Genomic DNA, 8,043 nt, shown 5'->3' with positions numbered 1-8,043 from the left:
GAGAGAGAAATGAAAGTATGTCGAATTAAAGGATTTTAATATTAAAAAAGACGGAAATTATGCTGTCTAATCATCTCACTTTGTGTGTGCGGAAACTGAGTCTTGGGAAAGCTATACAGTTCAATCTAGGTCAGTGGTGCTTGGTATTGGACAAAGAAAGCTTCACAAATCTGAGCTCTAAATGAGAGGGGAGAATTGGTATTTTTTCTAAAGAAAAGTGGAAAGCTCTGTGGGTCGGGGAAAAAGCCTTGACAAGGTTTGGGCATAGGAGTTAGGAAGGAAGAAGGAGAAAGGGAACATGGACAATATTTTGTACCCTCCATTTGATAGGAGCGCTGTATCTATTATTCAACTTGATATTCATGACAACCCTGGAAAGATGGGCAATTAAATCCATTTTCTTCGTGAAGATCCATTTTATTCATGAAAGCTCAGTTAAGTCATGTGCTCACGGATGAATAACTAAACTTGCTTCATTGATGCATGTCACCTGAGATGCCAGGCCCATTCTCAGCTGCACAGTCCAAGGATAGAGTTCCCACTCTACACTTTAACTTAAGCCTTCACCTTGGCATCTCAGGACCATGGGGTGATGGCGCAATCACCTTGGCCAACCAACTCACTGCGCAGAAGGGCTCTCTTGAGGTCACAGGGACCCTGGGTGTGAGTTCCCTTTTCTCTGCCCAGTCTAAACCTTAGCACTGCTTCCTTTCCTTCGTTCCCTTGGTAAAACTGTAGGGCAGGTCGCTTCTTTCCTAATTTACATGCAACGTTGCCTAATTCAATTAAAAATAATAGAAATCAGTTATTGTACAATTAAATCTTGTATGGGTGTACTGTAAAAATAACTACAAGTCTAGTTTTTGTGTTGAATTCAATTGATCATCACAGATGTTACAGAACAGGCCACAGGAGCATGCCATCTGGGGTGGCAAAGGGCATATGGCAAGACGGAAGGAAAGGAGAGATTTTGCGGGATTTAAAAAGAAATGCTAAGAAAATGGTAGCTGTAGTGAAAACTAGTGCTGCTGATGTTGCTGTTATTATTACTTTTAGGCCCCTCTTAAGCTTCCTTGGAGCCCTTTAGCCATAGGGAGAACCAAGGCGATGCTGCTCCTTCTGCTTCTTCTTGCCCTCCGCCTCCACCTCCTCTTCTTTCTTCTTCATCCACCACCTTTTTCATCTTGGCCTTTCTCTTCTTTTCTCTCACTTGGTTGCTGAAATTGTAAACATTCTTGTTTTTTTTCCCCACACTGGACTTCACTCATAGTGGCTTATAATAACCCCTAAAGATTTTGCATCTCAAAATACAAATTGTTTGTATGATAAAGATAATATTTGCTTAAAGTAAAAATAAGTGAAATAAAATGGAAATCTATAAAATGGAAAGTGAAAGCTCTTCGATGCTCTCACCCCCAGGGATGCCTCTGTTGAAAGTGTGGTTGGGAAGTAGCATTTAATGGTTAGCAGCACTGCCCTGGCTTCCTTCCACTTGGGTTTGTTTCTCAACTCTACCATTCCCAACCTATTGACTTTGGTCAAGTGACTCAACTTCTCTGGGTCTCAGTTTCCTCAAGTGAAAAGTTGGGATGCAATGTTATGACCTATCTCTCAGGATTGCTTGTGAGCATTAAATGAAATAATGTACACTAGCCCAATGCCTGACCCACAAGGAGAGCTCCCATATGTTAGCTACTCCAGCACATCCTTTCATGTACACAAATGTATATGAACAATTGGTTAATTCCATATGTGATATATATAGAATGTTTTTCTCATCTTAAAGTATTATGTTGGCCTCTCCCAATGTCTGCAGACATGAATTCATCTTTTTGAACATTTAGTTGTTTAATGGATATACCTACTCAGTTGTTCACTGATAGTAATTGAGAAGGTATCCTCTGTTATTTGGTTTTCTTTTGTAAGCAATGCCATGGTAAATGTCACAACTCAGACATTTGAAAGGCTCCTCAATTGCAACATTTAAGTAGTCTGTTCGTTATATGAAAGCCTGCTGGGTTGCTTGATCCCCTTTGAAAAGATGAGGGAAAGAGTCCCAGTAGTCATTTTGCTTGGACTTTCTTTCCCTGACTGTGCCTCCATGGCAGTTCATTCAGCAAAGGTTTATCTGGGACCCCCTGTGTGTTTAGGATTATCCAAGCACAGTTCTGTGTGTGGAGACCTCTGGGTGTGATGGAGAAAGAGATGTAGATCGTATCGAGACATTGAGGCATTACACACAGCAAAACCAAACAAACAAATTTGAAGTTGCCTCCAAATTTTGGTAGAAAATCATTGGAATTTATATTACTACTGCTCTATAAATATCTCTTGGGTTTTGGCTACTCTCTCTCTTTTTTTGTTTTCAAAAAAGATAATTTGGCCTCAGGATCCCCTGGGGCCTGAGAATGGCCTGGGTCTTAGAGGACCCAACCTGGATCCATCCATTTCTTGTCTGTGTCTTGTCTCCTTGGCACCCATTACAACCACAGCCAAAGGGCACTATTAGAAACCTCTGATTTTCTGCTGCTCAGCCACTCAACTCTGCTGTGCTTAGGGAAATATTTCCTTGTAACTTTTCTATTTCAAAATATCACAGGCAAAAACCACTGAGACTTGGGTCTGCAGCAGCAACAGGGAGGAAAACCAGAGAAAACAATAAATGGGAAGAGGAAAGAAAGAGCTGACATTTTCTCCTAGACTGAATAATGTATTCGAATGTTTCATTTTGCTGAAGATTGAAAGGGGCTTAAGGGGGAAAGAGGTGAGAGGGGGAAGGAATGAGAAAGACAGAGGGATGTGGAAGCCCCAAGAGACTGGTATTGTAATCTAGAAAGTTATTTCTCAGCTGGGCTTAGTTCTAAAGTTCACCACTGCATTATGTGTTGGATGCTTGGAGACTCTCTCAGGTGCACTTGTAACAGCTGTAATAGAATGTGCTGGGTGTGAGATGATTCTTCCACTTCAGGACTTACTGAAACCTGTTCAATTGCCTTCTCTACATTTTGTTTCTTTTTTCAACTTCTTATTTAATTCCTCCTCTCTTTTTCCTCATAGCCATTTTTAAGTTACAGAGTACAGGCTCAGTAAATATTTGTTTACAACCATCTGAACACTCCCTTCCTGTAATAGAAATTATATTAAAAACAACAGGACTAGATGAACTCTGTACTAAAAATGTTTTGGACAGTATATACACTCTGTGGAATAAAATATACTTCACTTTATCCCAAATGATTGTTCTTTAAAAGTGTGTGAAGAAAGTCTGCATTTACCTAGATCGATTCTTTCATATATTATGACAATATACATGACAAATATTATGTGAACATGTTCTTTTGAACAACCATTGTCCTGAGATGAATGCAACTTACAGTTGAGACTCCTCTAACCTTCTTAAATAGCTTATAGTATTTAAAGAAAAATGGGAATTCACCAATTAAATTTTAACGTTGTCAAAATAAGTTGCTCAATATAAATAAAAAGTTAATGGAAATTTTTATTAACATTTGGCACAATTACTTAAAGACTTGAAACGGGGAAAAATGCAATGGCAAGTAAATAAAACAGAGAAAGAATAAAGACTCCATATCAACTTCTAGTAAAATTTAGTATATAGAAGATACTCTAAATATGTGATAAGCAAGGAGAGAAGAAAGACAGAAAGGAGGAAATGAGAGAAGGCATAAAAAACGGAAGAGGAGAGAATGACAGATGAAGGAGGGGAAAGAAAGACAAGAAGCAGAACAAATGAAGGTAAATAATTGCCATTACTTTTGGAGATTACATGGGATGAAAAAGCATTTTAAAGGACCAAACATTCCTTGTGCGTGGGTGCTAAGGGGACTCTCCATGGAGAGTTCAAAGGGAAAATATTTGAAAATATGTAAGATCCTGACCACAACAACAGCAGGAATAAAGGGAAGTGTTTAAGTGCCTGGTTTAATGAAAAGCTTCAATGTCAGACTAGACTAGTTCCTCTCCAAGCTTTACTACTTACTATATATATGGCCTTGGACCAATTATTTAACCTCTCTGTGCCTCAGTTCCCGTGTGTGTGAAGTGAGAATTATAATACTTAGGGCCATAGAAAGAATGGAGTGACATAATATGTGCTGAGAGTTCAGCACAGGCTATGCGGATTATGCCTCTTGTTGCTGCTATTATTATTATTGTTATGCCCTTTTGGAAAACAATGGTTCAATGTGTAGAAAGAACCATACACTTATTTATTCCCTTTGCCCCAGCAATCCCCCTCCTGGAAATGAATCTCGAGAAAACAAATCAACAAAAGGATAAAGCTAAGTGCTCGCCACTATAGCATTAGCCATAATTGCCCTCAAAATAGAACAACTTAAATGTCCATCAATAGGGGAATAATTTATAGTAAATTATAATGTATCAACATAATAGTGTATTATGAAACCATTACAATGATAATTATGACAATGTAGCATCATGAACAAATGCTTACAATTTAATGTTAAGTGAAAAAAATAAAATGATATATACAGTACAACTGTGGCTTTGTAAAAATATGCACGCATATTGGCAAGTACTGTTATCTTATACGCAAAAATTGAAATAATTATGTATGGGTGTGCACTTAAAGGTTTTTTTCCTTTTAACAAATTGTTTTTTAATATTGTTTTGAAATCACCTATTCAATAATAAAAACATGCAGCAGGAGATGACTAAATAGAGAGGCATACTTGTTATAACTCACATCAGTGAATTAGTGGTAAAAACAAATTTGCTTAGAGACATGCATAAAAGGGCTTGGGACATTTATATGGGCTATATTTATAAATAATAAGCAAATAGGTAACACTTATACAGATTTCACTATGTGCCAGGTACTATAGCCTGAGTGCTTAATTCATTTTATGCATTGAATTTTCACAATAACACTATTTTACGGATAAGAAAACTAGCACATAGTGTGGATAGGTAACTGGATAGAAGTCACATAGCTACTAAGTAGTGGAATGGGATTTGGGTCTAGCTAGTCTTATCCTCAAATCCATACTCCTACCCATCACATACTCTGCCTTCAGCCAGGAATGGCTTCATACGTATGTGACCAGTGCAGTCACACCCCACTGAGCCCCATGCTCAGAAGGATCCCATGTATGGGGTTTAAAGTTCTTTTATTACTGTCTTGAAATTCCTAATAATTTTGTCTTTCAATTTTTTTTTTTAAGTGAAGTCAGATAGGACAATGGAATATGTGCTGAGGGCTTTGAGCCACTGCTCACATGTGGTTCCACCTTCTCCAGAAGTGTTCTCAGATTCTGTTCTGCATCCCACGTGCCCTGGCCCCTGCTCAGACTCCACCTCTCCACCCTCACCTCACAGCCACTGCCAACCTTCATCCAGTGTGGTGACCAGATCAAACTGGCAGAGCAAAGACCACATTCTTCCGTTACCCTCTGTCCCCAGTGGGGGTCTGCCTGAGGTCACAGGGAAGGTTGGGGTTGGTCCTGTGCCTGGTGGCATCTTGGAGTGGGACAAGGTGGTGGGTGTCTTGCCCTGGCTTGGCAAAACAGTGATGCATTCAGGGGGAAACTTAGCAGTAACCCCCTATCTACCTCTGATCCAAGTACTTACCACACTTCTGTTGTAATTAGAGGTGGTTATCCCTTGGAGTATTGTCTGTCTGCCATGGGTTGGGGCAAACGACCTGTGGGAAGTGGAGATTGACCTTCCCACCCTTACCCATAGGCCCAACTATCTGCTTTGCACTGGTCCCCACAAATTATGTAATTGACCCTACATTCTGCTATGATTTTATTAAAAACAAAAAAAGCATAAATACAGTTAAAATGGAGATTTCTGGCCTTGGTCTGCAACAAATCAGAGGACACAACAGAGGTGAGAGCACAGAAATAATGTTTCTGCCAGTGGCCTGAGATCATATGTTCTGCAAACTTTATTCAGATGATATGACTTAATCCATGGGTAGAAGTTATATTGTCTTAGCTGTCTCTAATACCAGAAGTCATAAGCCAGCTTTTGTCAGGTATTGTGTCATCAAGGAGGTGATAGTGCTCTGTGGTTAACACACATGCTTGTCACCATTCCCCTTGGATGGGAATTCAGGTATGTCATTACTGTATCACCTGTGTTGCCTTTCATTAGTCACTTTATTCATTCAAAAAAGAATAAGATCATCTTTTCTCAGGTTGTTCTGAGAAGCAAATCAGGTAATATCAGTAAAGTAGTTGTTATTATAGTGCCTGGCAGAGAGTCTGCACTCAGCAAATTCTACTTGTTATCTGGAGCTAAGCCTTAGACAGCATCCTAGACGTTGAAGTGAGAACTTTGTGCTTCAGGTACCATATGGGAGAGGAGATGGAGAAAGGATGACATTCTGCTGGAAAAGCTTAAGAGCAAGATATTTTAATTTTCCATGAGTTAAGCACACCTGAACAGCAGGTACTAACAGGTAGAATCAATATATATATATTTTCTCAGAAACATGCTTTAAATATGCTCATGTGCTCCTATAAAGGCTTGGATGGGTTCCCAAAGTTATGAAAAATGCCACATGGTGGAAACAACTTTGGTTTGACAAATCAGAGCAGGTGTGTCATCTTACCCTTTTGTCCATAAAAAAACCTAAGCATTTCCATGTGGAGTTGCATATTTTTAGAATTTCAAGTGGATTGTTAGATGCATAGAAACTCCCAATTGGAGGGGGCCTTTTATTTTTAGCTGTGTTCTAATGCAGTTATTATTCAATGAAGTTCTTTTTCAAGTTAGTAACAAGTTAGCTACACTGTTGGGGAAGTAACCAATATTGTTGGCAACTTTTAATGTGATAAAATCTTTGTATACACTTTTAAAATAAGCTTTACAAAGACATAATTTGCAACAATAAGACAACTGTACCCATTTTAAGTATACACATCAATGATTTTTAACAAATGCATGCAGACCTGTGGCCATATCTCAATCAAAATATAGGATATTTTTCCTCAGCCCCAGAAGTTCCCTTGTTCCCCTTCCCAGTCAATTCCCCACCCTCAACTCCAGGCAGCCACTATTCTGATTTCTATTACAATAGATTGATTTATCTATTCTAACACTTTCTGTAAGTGTAATCATACACGATGTAGTCTTGTGTCAAGCTTCTTTGGCTCAGCACAATGTTTTTGAGATTCACTGATTTTATTAGTCAGGGTTCTTCAGAGAACTAGAACCAAGAGAATAAAAGACTTTTATAAGGAATTGGCTCACAGAATTATGAAGGCTGAGAAGTCTCACAATATCTGCTGTCTACAAGTTGGAGACCCAGGAAAGCTGGTGGTGTAGTTCAAATGTCTGAGGGCCAGAAAGCCAATGGTATAGATTCCAGTTCGGGCCTGAAGTCTTTAGAATAGGGAGCACTGAGAGCAAGAGAAAATCGATGTCCCAGATCAAGTAATTAGGAAGAGAGCAAATTCAACCTACCTCCTACTTTTTGTTCTATTCACTCCCTCAAAGGATTGGATGAGGCCCATCCACTTTGGAGAGGGCCATTAGCTTTTGTCAGTACACCAACCCAAATGCTAAACTCATCTGGAAGCACCTTTAGAGAAACACCCAGAAATAATGTTTAACCAGATATCTGGGCACTCTGTGGCCCACTCAAGTTGACACAGAAAACTATCCATCTCATTGATGTGTTGCACATATTGGCAGTTTCTTTGTATTGGTAATTAGAATTATATACTATGGATATACCACATTTTTTCATCCAGTCACCTGTTATTGGACATTATTCCAATTTCTGGCTATTTTCAATAGAGCTGCATGAATCTTCTTGTATACGTCTTTTTTGTGAACACATAGTTTCATTCCTTTTGGGTAAAGAGATATTTTCATTTCTACTGAGGAAATTTTGGGTCATGGGGTAAGTGCTCATTTTTATCTTTATAAAATACTGCCTAGTTGTTTTTCAAATGCTTGTGCCATTTTGAACTTGTACTTGGAATGTTCAATAAACATTTGTTAAATTAATAAATTGTCTTAATTAATTATTTTATTAATAATGAGGAA

At 38.7% G+C, this 8,043-nt stretch overlaps 1 long non-coding RNA gene across 2 annotated transcripts in view; it reads right to left on the bottom strand.

The window, feature by feature from the left end:
• Positions 1-396: 396 nt before the first annotated feature.
• The window catches only part of LOC138920817 (uncharacterized), a 30,918-nt gene continuing 23,271 nt past the window's right edge, over positions 397-8,043 (bottom strand). For both annotated transcript variants that reach the window (XR_011432683.1, XR_011432684.1), the window contains exon 3: positions 397-1,217. This is a non-coding gene — a long non-coding RNA (uncharacterized lncRNA). The remainder of the gene's footprint in view (positions 1,218-8,043) is intronic.

The sequence above is a fragment of the Equus caballus genome, chromosome 25 (assembly GCF_041296265.1).
Source record: "Equus caballus isolate H_3958 breed thoroughbred chromosome 25, TB-T2T, whole genome shotgun sequence".
Taxonomy (NCBI): domain Eukaryota; kingdom Metazoa; phylum Chordata; class Mammalia; order Perissodactyla; family Equidae; genus Equus; species Equus caballus.
The sequence above is the reverse complement of the archived record's forward strand: the minus strand, read 5'-3'. Positions and strand labels throughout refer to the sequence as shown.